The sequence below is a fragment of the Macaca thibetana genome, chromosome 7, assembly GCF_024542745.1.
Source record: "Macaca thibetana thibetana isolate TM-01 chromosome 7, ASM2454274v1, whole genome shotgun sequence".
Lineage (NCBI taxonomy): Eukaryota > Metazoa > Chordata > Mammalia > Primates > Cercopithecidae > Macaca > Macaca thibetana.
In genome coordinates, this window is record NC_065584.1 from 88,614,823 (window position 1) to 88,626,188 (window position 11,366).

The 11,366-nt window shown below is 48.8% G+C and overlaps 1 pseudogene; it reads left to right on the forward strand.

Moving 5' to 3' along the window:
• The first annotated feature begins 216 nt into the window (after positions 1-216).
• LOC126959219 (golgin subfamily A member 8C-like) lies at positions 217-9,190 on the forward strand (annotated as a pseudogene).
• Positions 9,191-11,366: the final 2,176 nt, after the last annotated feature.

The window sequence follows — 11,366 nt, forward strand, 5'->3', positions numbered from 1 at the left end:
TGTGAGGATGTATGGCTCTAAACCACACGACATACAATTCATGCCACTTAATGTTTACTTTTCTGCCTCTGCCTCTGGTTTTGGTCCCTGGCAGCTGCTGATTCTTGGCAAAACCCCAGAGCTTAGAGTCAGAAGACTTGAGTTTCAAAGTTTCACTGTCGCCTTTTTCTTTTTTGTTTTTTTCTAGCCATGATACCAATCCCTCTCGGTCACTAAATGATTGTGACAACACCTTGTACAGTTGTTGGTATCATTAAATCAGGTGGTATATAAGAGTATTTTGTAAAAACTGTAAAGGAAGATGTGGCCGTAGGGGCTGATAGTTCTCAAGAGTATTACTGCTCTTCTTTCCCACAGTTAAAAGAATACTGGCAGAGAAACAACCCTGGTGTTCCAGCAGGAGCAAAGAGGAACAGGAAACAAATGGCAGTAGCCCTGAGACAGCCACTTCTGGTGGTTGCCACTCACCTGGGAATGGAGTCTTGGCTGGCCAGACTTCTGGGGACAGGGGGCCCAAGGGGCAGTACAGGGTAATTGTTAAGATTGTGGATGGACTGTTGGGTACTGGTTAAGAATTCTGGGTTTGTCTGGGCACGATCGGCCACGCCTGTAATCCCACGACTTTGGGAGACTGAGGCAGGAGGATCATGAGGTCAGGAGATAGAGACCATCCTGGCTAACAAGGTGAAACCCCTTCTCTACTAAAAAAATACAAAAAAAGTTAGCTGGGCGTGGTGGTGGGCACCTGTAGTCCCAGCTACTCAGGAGGCTGAGGCAGGAGAATGACGTGAACCCGGGAGGTGGAGCTTGCAGTGAGCTGAGATTGCGCCACCACACTCCAGCCTGGGAGAAAAAGCAAGACTCTATCTAAAAAAAAAAAAAAAAAAAAAAAAAGGAATTCTGGGTTTGATTCCTGCCTCTCCGACTGCTAGGGATATGATTTAGGGAAAGTTGCTTGAACTCTTTGGGTCTCTTTTTACATCTGTATAATAGAGGTGGTATTTTTTTACTTCCATTTGTGAAGTTTAAATGAGATTTGTTATTGTTGTTTTTATGTTAATCCCTAGTACATGGCCTGCTGTAAACACCCAGGACACCCAGGATATGGTCATTGCTCTTTGATTTTCCCCATGCCCAGTCTCAAGGGGAAGCCAGGACAATGAGAACAGCCACTTGCCATCAGGACTCACTGAAAGGGTCCCAGGGTGGGATGGTGGGAGATAAGAACCATGAGAGAAGTTTGCACAAAAGAGTTATGGGACAAAGGGCCCAAGATAGGCAGAAAAGAAAATGTTGCCAGTTGATGGGGAAGAAAGGAAGTCAAAGGGCTTAGACATTGAGGGGGACAGAACATCTCCATGTGCACTCTCATCTCTTGTAGTCAGCAACAGGTATCCACGGGGAGGGCCCTACATCATCTGCTACCCTGAAGGATCTGGAGGTAAGTGGCTCTGGGTGGAGGTGCAGTGACCCTGCAGGCCAGCCCTCCAGCCTCCTCCCACAGCGGGGACTGGGTGTCCCTCTGCCAGCTGAGACAGCCCACACACACCCCAGCCCTAATGATTGTTCTCTCTATCTCTCCCCCCACTCCTCCTCCACCTTCTCCTCGCTAAATGTGCCTCAGAGCCTGTGCCAAGAACTAGCAGTAGTCCTGGGCTCGAGGTCCGTAAAAATCAGTTAACTGAATAACACCATCAAATCTTTGGTAAGAATACAGTGGGGTCCCCTGATTCCACACTGCCAATCCTGGGCTCGTTTCCCCTTGGGGTCCCGAAGAAAGGGGTTGGGGGACCCTGGTTCCAAGTACAAAATGGGAACTGGGGCACCCAGGCCTCACCTGGAGGGACCCCCAGAGCATGCAGCACGGCTCTCTTTTACTGTCCTCTTTGCGAACTCTTTCCTCTCCAGATACCCCTGCTCCAGTCCTTGCTACACACACCCTGGGGTTTTTGCCTCTCGGGGAAGTGCTGGCCTGACTGGTTGTCAGGGGCCCCATATTTCTGCTGTGACTTGGTCCCTAATTTGCTGTTTGATTCTGGACAAGCCACCTCTCCTTTTTGGGTTCGTGTTTCCAGAGGAGGTAGTGAGTATCAAAGGTCTCTGTTAACTCTCAGAGCCTGAGATTTAAAGGCCCCCTTCAATGGAAATCTCAGCACCAAGGGCTCCTGTCTGTCCTTTTCCATCCTATATGTGCTGTGAAGAACCGTACCTGGTCCGTACATGCTCAGTAAATGTTTATTAATGAACGCACTTTTCTAAATCACAAGCTGGCAGAAGGGGCGGCCTTTCTCAAACTCCATCTCTAGAGGCTTATGTTACTCTCCTCTCAAGAGATTCCAGATTCAGACTGAGTTCTGTGGCTGTGGGCAAAAACCAACAAAGACCCAAATCCTCTGTCCTTGGGAGTTTCAGGAGAGTTTACTAGTTCGTGTTCCCATTATGTCTGAGAACTTTGCCTTTAAAATCCATTGCTGGCCCCTGCCTACTCTTCCTGGTCTGGGGAATAGAGCTGAGGGGGCCACCGTCCGTCACCTTAATTTGACTCTCCCCAAAGAAACAACAGAAGAAACAAGTGGGACATCAGCTGGAAGTAGTAACGTGATTTCTTTGTTTCCTCGCGACATGACGGCTGGGTTTGGGGGGCACTCAGATGTAGAGGCCCCAGTCTTGTATCACCCACTCCCAGCCTGGGGAAGAAGGCTCAGATTCCACCCCATCCCCACAGGGTCCCTGATAACCTGGTTCCATGGGTGGGCCTGTCCTGGGGCATTGGTGGCATTCTGGGGGCCTGTCTCTTGCTGTGCCATCTCTGCCTCCCCCTGGTAAGAGCTCTGTCTTCCTCTTCCTATAGGAAAAGAAATCAAACAATGAGAAACAAAGCCAAAAGGGAGCTAGAGGTGAGTGGAGGCTGTGCAGTTCCCTCCTGTCCTCCGGAGAATGTTTCTTTCCTTCTTTTTCAGCACTTGCTTGGCTTTTCTCCCAAAGGTTCAAATCCAGAGATTGAACACACAGAAAGGGAAACTAAATACAGACCTATATCACATGAAACGTTCTCTCAGATACTATGAAGGTAGGAATCTGGGCACCCTGTCATCCTTCAACCTGGTACTTTGACATGTCTTTAGCGGGAGTCCTTTGGGCCCCATCTCAACTCTCTCATTACAGATGAGTCCAAGGATGTGGCCGGCTGCCTGCAACATTCATTGCAGCGTATAGCAGAGTTAGAGCAGGCTCTCTGCTGTCACCACCACACAGGAGAAGAAGGAGATCAGTGTGAGTTCAACCATTTGCCCTGTCCCCTGAGAGCCTGGCTTCACAGATGGAGGAGTGAGCCTAAAGCTCCTTTTTGCAGGATGGAGTGTCCTGCCCAGAACGCAGCATGGCCTTTTCCCACTTCTTTTGTGTGTGGTTGTTAGAGACAGCCTGGGGCTGATTTAGCTGCTATGGGTGAGTTGAGGGGCACTGTGGGGACTGAGCACTGGACGCAGAGCTTGGAGGCCAAGCTCTTACCTGGCTGTGGTCTTGGCCAAGTCCTAGATGGGGTATTGGGTACTTGTACTGCAAAAGTACAGAAGAGTATCTTTAATATGTTACTATTTCTGTAGAGAGAGGAAACGTGTGTGTGTGTGTGTGTGTGTGTACACACTATGATAATATACATAACACATGTCTGCAAGGGTTCATAAAAAATTCAGGAGAGAGCAACAGTGTGGCTGGGAGATATTTCCCTTCTGTACCTTCTGAGTTTTGGGCTATGCGAAGGTATCATCCTTTCAAAAAGTGGAAAAAAGATTAATCTTCCCCTTCCTATCTGTGCCACCACCTCCAGCAAGAAAAATGGGCTTAGAGAATCAGATAGACCTGGGTGTTCAAATCCCAGCTCTGCCTAAGTGATCTTAGACAAGCACTTAACCTCAAATACTCCATGTTTTTTTCATCTACACAATAGAGGTAACCATAGTAACTGTTTCCTATGTTGGTTGCAAGGATTAAATGGGATTGCTAGCATGGTACCTGGTGAAGCACTCCATAAACGTTCAAACAGTGGTAATAATAACAGTAATAACAATAGCAATATTATCTGATCTCTCTGGGCCTCCGTTAGCCAGCTGTAAATTCGATCTCTTTCCCTGTCCCTTCCAACTTGACTGAGTTCTTTTAAAAACCAGACCATGGGCTTGGAAATGTCTTGATCTTTACTGACCAAGTTGTATATTGAGCCTAGCCCTAGCCCTTTTTAGGGGGCAGTGTGTGGAATGGCCCAGGCTCCCCAGATCGAAACTTCTCACTCTTCACCATCCAGTTCTCGAGCCTCAGTAAAGCACTTATTGAGTGGCAGTTAGAGCAGTCCATACAGGAGAAGGCATGGTTGAAAGCACACCTGACATGGGTGAGGTTTTGCAGAGGGAGGGATGTGGAAGGAAGATAACCCCAGGTGGTGAGGAGCAGGTGAGGACCAGTGACAGCCCTTCTTAACTTCTCTGCCCATTCTTGCAGTTGAAGGAGTCACTTAAACAAGTCCAGCTAGAGAGAGATGAATATGCTCAACATATAAAAGGAGAGCAGTGGCAGCAGAGGATGAGGAAAATGTCACAGGAGGTGAGATCTGACTCTTCAGCCCCCCACCCTCCACCTTAGATAGGTCACTGGATCTTTCTGGGCATCTGTAAAGTGGGAATAGTACAGCCGGAGGTGGTCATGGGTCTGGGTTTTGTGGAGGTGGGGGCAGAGAGGGAGATGGTAGCCTGTCCAGCCACCAGCCCCTCTCTCCAGGGCCATTTTCCACTGTGCTTTGGGCAGGTTTGCACATTGAAGAAGGAGAAGAAGCATGATACATGTCCGGTAGAGAAGCCGGAGAGGAGCTTGTCCAAACTCAAAAACCAGAGGGCTAAGATGGGGCTGGAATGACCTAGGAGCAGGCCTGTCATCAGAGGGCCCTGGGGGTGGCTTAGAGTGCCCCAGGGATGTGGGTGGATGGAAGGGCTTTGAGGCAGAGGGAAAGAGTTCTGTGCCAGGGGATGGCAAGTCTTGTCATCTCCATGAGCCTCAATGTCCCCATCAGCAAAGAGGGCCCAGTGTCAGCCACCCACAGTGCTCTCTATCTGAAAGTGGCTTGGAAGATTGGCTACCATCTGGGTGCAGGGAAACATTTGCAGTGAGTCCAAGTTTGGGGAGCCTGAGAGGAGCTATGCACCAAGAGGAGGGTTTTTTTTTTTTTTTTTTTTGGCAGGGGGGAGTCCAGAGTCCCTTATTGTCTGCTTCCTTTCTCAGCTGAACCCCTGCTCCCAGATCCCCCAGCAGTGCCCTCCGAGGTGGAGCTGCAGAACCTCAGGAAGCAACTGGAGAGAATGGCAGGAGAACTCCAAGCCCAGCTGGAAAACAATCAGCGCATGAGTGTCCTGAACTGGTGGCAAAAAGAGAGGTTTCAGGAGCAGGAGAAGAGGCTTCAGCAGCTGGCCGAGCCACAGAGTGGCTTCGAGGAGCTGGTGCGTTGCCCCACCTGGGGAGCTTGCCCTCCTCCCTACCCCTCCAGGCCTTTGTTTCCCCACCTGTAAAATGGGGCAGTGTAGCCCTCATGTGAAATGTTACTTCTAAAGGCACCTGTGAGCCAGAGCTCTGCTCTGGTGGTTGTGGGATAGAGGAAATGATTTTTCTAACCTGCCTCCACCCTTCCCGGTGCCATGGGAGGCAGACACCAAGTTCTTGGTTCTCCAGCTGCAGTGGGTGGCTGCTGATTGCTTCTCTCTGTCCAGAACAATGAGAACAAGAGCGCACTGCAGTTGGAGCAGCAGGTAAAGGAGCTGCAGGAGAAGCTGGGTGAGGTGAAGGAAACAGTAACCTCTGCCCCATCCAAGAAGGGCTGGGAAGCGGGCACCAGCCTCTGGGGAGGGGAGGTGCCAGGCCAGAGGCAGCTCCAGCCTGGGGGCAGGTGATGCCAGCACCCTTGAGGGCAGTCCTGTGACTGTTTCTTGCTTCCTGCCTTCTGACTTTTAGAGGTGGGTAGCCCTGGGCTCCTCCCAGGTCTGGACATCATCATCCCAGCTAGAGGCATGGAGCCCCCAGTCATAGGGGAAGAGACAGTGGTATAAGAGGCTCCTTATGCCAGACACGGTTGCTCGTGCCTATAATCCCAGCACTTTGGGAGGCTGAGGCAGAAGAATCACTTGAGGTCGGGAGTTTGAGATCAGCCAGGCCAACCTGGTAAAACCTCATCTCTACTAAAATTACAAAGAAAAAATAGCCGGTGGTAGTGGTGCATGCCTGTAATCCCACCTACTCAGGAGGCTGAGGCAAGAGAATCACCTGAGCCCAGGAGGTGGAGGTTGCAGTGAGCTGAGATTGCACCACTGCACTCCAGCCTGGGCCACAGAGTGACACTCTGTCTCCAAACAAAACAGAAAGACTCCTTAGATTAAAACTGGATTCCAGCCTTGGTTCCACTGGTCACCATTCAAGTACTTTGCATCTCTAAGTCTCTGTTTCTTTAACTTCAAAAGGAAGTTAGCATTCTCCTTACAGAGGAGTTGAGGATTAAATGACATAATACATGGCAAACACTAGGGATGTAGCACACTTAGCAGATGGTGGTTGGCTCCCACTGCTTTTCCACCAGTCTGTGGCCTACAGTTTAAATGGTGAGAAGAGGGTATGAGATTCGAGGCTGGGGAAGGAGGCATGGGGTTCTAGGAAAGGGAGGCCGTCACTTAGGCCTGGAGCAAGGGGCCAGGGGCCTGGGCAGGCGATAGAGCCCCAGGGTCCTCGCTACCCTATTAATGGGCCCAGAATCTGGAAGCCAGCCACCACATGCCCTCATGCCCAGGGTCTTCCTGCAGGTGGAGCTGAAGAGCCAAGAGGCTCAGAGTCTGTAGCAGCAGCCAGACCATTACCTGGGTCACCTGCAGCAGTATGTGGCCACCTAACAGCAGCAGGTGTCCGCTTATCAGCAGCTGACCACTGAGAAGGAGGCGCTGCACAAGCAGTTACTGCAGCAGACCCAGCTAATGAACTACCTGCAGCAGCAGGAAGCTTGGGGCAAAGTGGTGGCCGAGACGGCCTGCCAAAAGTTGCAGGACACCCAGGGCAGGGAGCTGCTGAGGACGGGCAGTGAGGGGGATGACCTGGCAAACTCCGTGCCTTCTCACTCTTTCCTGGGCCCTTAGGAGCATCTGGAAGCTGCTAGGCTGCAGAACCAGCAGCTAAAGGCCCAGTTGAGCCTCATGAGGGCTCTCCCTGGGGGAAGGCATGGGAGATTGCTCAGAGGAAGAGAAGAGAGCCCAGGAGGAAGGGGGGACTGTTAGCAGCATAGGATTGAGGAGTTGGAAAAGACCTTTAGAACAGCTGGTCATTATGCTGACCCGGTGCCTGCACTAAGTTCGGCATCAATATGGTGACCACCTGGGAGCAGGGTCCACCAAGTTGCCTAAGGATGGCTGAACTGGCCCAGGTCAGAAAGGGAGCAGGTCAGAACTCCCACACCAACCAGTAGTGGGACTGTTCCTGGGCAGTATAGCAAGATCTTGGTTCTTTGAAGTAAAAGTAAAGAACAGCAGCTTATTCCTCTCTGGGTAGGGACTGGCTCAGGCTTATATAGTGATGGTGGAGGTAGAGGTGGGCCCACAGTACCTCCCTTGTTGGGTTGTCTGAGGACCCTTTTGGCCACCCCCCACAGGAGATGGAGGAGGACATCTGGACAGTGAGGAGGAGGAGGCACCTCAGCCCATGCCGACCGTCCCGGAGGACCTGGAGAGCTGGGAGGCCATGGTGAGCCTGACTCCCCCTGCACCGATTTTGCCATCTTCTTCTGTGGTCCCTCCAAGACCCCTTTATGCTCTTGGTTTCCCTGCCTTCTGATTTCTCTGGACCCTCACCCCTTCTGGGTGCCAGTGGTCAGACACCATTTCACCTGTGACCAACAGGTGCACTTTCTGAGGCCCCAAGGAAAGGGGCTGCACTCCACCTCTCTGCCCGTTTGTTCTGTGTATGCCCCTACAAGAATGCTCACCTCTTGCCCTCAGGTGGCATTTTTCAAGTCCGCTGGAGCCAGTGCCCAGGAGGAGCAGGCACAGTTCCGAGAGCAGGTGAAAGAGCACAGAGTGTGCTGCCAGTGCCTGGCTCACCTGGTGGCCTCTGCCCAACAGGAGCCAGACGCAGTGATCCCAGCCCCAGTGACTGGAGGCGAGTCTGTGAGTGGGGAGACCCACCAGGCCCTGCAGGAGGTCATGGAGAAGCTGGAGGTGAGTGAGTCCTGGCATGGTCCAAGAAAGGCAGCGGTGGGGCAGGTCGCTGCCAAGATGTGACACCATTATTTTGGCTCCAGAGTGGCTTTATGGACCTCCTGGAGGAGAAGACGGACCTGAGTGAGCTGGGGGAGAAACAAGAACTTCGATTCATCTAGTACTGGAAAGACAGATGCCATCAGTGAGCTGGAGGACAGGGCATGGCAGTGGGAGCTGCAGGGCCATCAGAGGGGCCTCAGCGTCTGAGCCCTGTCCTCCCACAGGAAAGTTCATCACCTTATAATAGAGCCAGGGGGTAGTGCCAAAGATGCGGCACCGGGAGGAGGACTTCATCAGGATGGCCCAGGACAGCAAGGAGGTGAAAGTAGGGTGTGCAACATCTCTGCGGGGGTGGGGGTTGGGGGTGGGTGTGAGGGTGGGCACCGGCAGCAGCATGACAGCTGAGGACCCCTCCCTCCAGGTGAAGCTGCTGGAGCTGCAGGAGATGATGCTGTGGCTTGTGGTGACTACAACAAGGAGCACAGCAAATTCCTGGCCAGTGCCCAGAACCCCGCTGATGAGCCCAGTCCAGGAGCCCCAGCCCCCCAGGAGCTTGGGGCTGCCAACAAGCATGGTGGTGAGTAGAGTCCTCAGGCAGGATGGGCAGGCAGGGGCAGGGGAGGCTCGCACTGTGCTCAGATCCCCGCCTCCCTCTCCCCAAAGATCTTTGTGAGGTGAGCCTCACCGACAGCGTGGAGCCTGCGCAAGGAGAGGCCAGGGACGGTTCTCCCCATGGCAACCGTACTTCACAGCCAATCGTGCAGGACCACCAGGAGCACCCAGGCTTGGGCTTTTGCTGGACTTGGCTGCTGAGAAGAAGGAGATAAACATCACCATCATCAAAGAGCTGGTCAAGAAATTTTACAAAAGGAAACAAAGTTATGGGGTTAATTCCCTATACCATTCATTTACTTCATTTGAATGTGAGAGACACTCATGATTATTTGTGTTTCTAATTTATAGTTTAAGTTTATTTGTAAAAAGTTAAAGGAGAGTGGGTCTCAGTGGCTTTCACTGATGTTCACTCTGGCATCCTTTAGCATTTTTCTTTTTTAATTTCATAATTTTAGGTCATTAGCATGCATATCGAGTTTGCCCTTACATGGTGGGAGGTCAAACACACAAAGACCCACTGTTTGCACAAAACTATTGTTGCTGGTTTGGAATAGCCTGCCATGCTTTTTTAATGTTATTGCAGCACGTATATTCATTACAGAATTTAATTTGCTTATGTTCTGCTATTGTTTGACCTAATCTTAGTCACAGTGAGCCCTTCATTAGCTCAATATGTGGTTTGCCCTCAAGTGTGCACTGTTTATTACTTTGTAATATGCCACTGTGAGTACTGACATTTAGAGTTGTTTAAAGGCCGAGAACTGGAAACAGCCTTTCCCCCATTTTCTGTGTATTGATGATGGGAGTAATAACATTTTGGGGGAGCTTTTTAAATCTCACAGAAGAGGAAAGTGGCCTGCTCTGGCAGGTGTGTGCGGGATAGAGTGCGTTTCATTTGTTCCGGTACCAAGAATGAGCGCTGTACTGTGGTAGTTCCCTCAGGATTTGTATGTGCTCTGGGCTCATGAAGATGTTGCACCATGAGCTGCAGCAGTTGTACTCTTTCTTGATGACCTAAAAAGGGATTATTTCTGAGGAATGAAAGGCTCCCATCATTGACTGTGGATGTGGAAAACCTTTCCTAGCTTAGAGCATTTGTATCTATAATACATTAAAAAGAGTTCATGTTACCTGTTTTAATCACATGACTACATGTCCCAGTACACAAAAGGGCATTGGTTGGCATTCTTCTTAATGTATTTAGTAAAGATCATAAGAAATCCTCTGAGAGTTTAAATGTCCCTGGAACAGGTATACAGACTCTAGTCAAGGATGAATTAGAGTGAAGGAAAGCTGTGTGACACCTGGCATTCCTCTCTGTTCACGGAGCGTCTTTGAGGCTTGAAGATTGATTTTACCATCTAGATCTCTCTGGCTAATACTTATTCTTCAACCACCTTGGTTACTCTGACATAGGAATTTACTTCTTTTCCTTTAGTGGAAAACATTTTTAAAAATAATAACAAACATTATTATAAACTAATATGTGTGAGAGTACTTAGTTAAAACAAAAAGAAGTTTTAATAGACAGTATTATACTATCTTTGAAAGTCAAGGAGAAGTTTATGCAACTTAAAATGTTTACAAACTGCAGTGCAATCTACTGTTTGTGAATGTCAATGTATTATCAGGAAACATGTCTATACAATCACAGAGTTATATTTCCTCACAAACTTCTTTACGAAGGGTGAACTATGTCCTGTTCTTGACTTTTATTTTCTGAACTTGCCACTTTTGCCTTCTTTGAGTTCAGTTTAAAGACAGTTACTTTAAGTCCATTTTAAACTCTCAGACTGGAATTGTATCACTGTTAATTAGCCACATTATTTGGTCTAATGTTTTTTCTTTATCATTCTGAAACTGGCTTTATCCAATACATTGATAAATTATTTCAAAGGTACTTTTATCATTGAAATCACTTCACTTTTACCCTGATAAATATCAATGACTAGGAATGACCTTCAGATAGCATTTAGCATCTGTAACCAATCTGACAATAATGTGTTCATCAGCTGCCTATGGATTAAATCACATACTGGCATATTTAAGCTGAATGTCAGTCTGGAAAATAAATTTACCATATTAACTGAAATATCACTCTTTGTGTAGGCATTTGTCGTATATTTAAGAGAAAGCTAAAAGCAATGGAAATCGTATGACAATAACTTAAGTCTTTCTTCAAAGTGCATGCAGTCTTTTGTGATACCTCATTCAGCCAAGTATTTGTGCTCTACCTCATTCAGTATAAGGTCACTTTTGATTTGCTTAGAAGGCAACATTGGAAGGTTAGAGTTTATCAGAAACATAGAATTTTTAAATGTGAGTTCAACAGAATAAATTTGAATTTCTGTAGGAAGAGTCAAAACACCTATTTGAAGATTGCAATATATAATAATTATTTTTAAAGTATTTGATTAAACCTGCGAGGTTTTCCAGAAATGGAAAAAAAAAATAGTTCTAAAAGCAAAGATGATT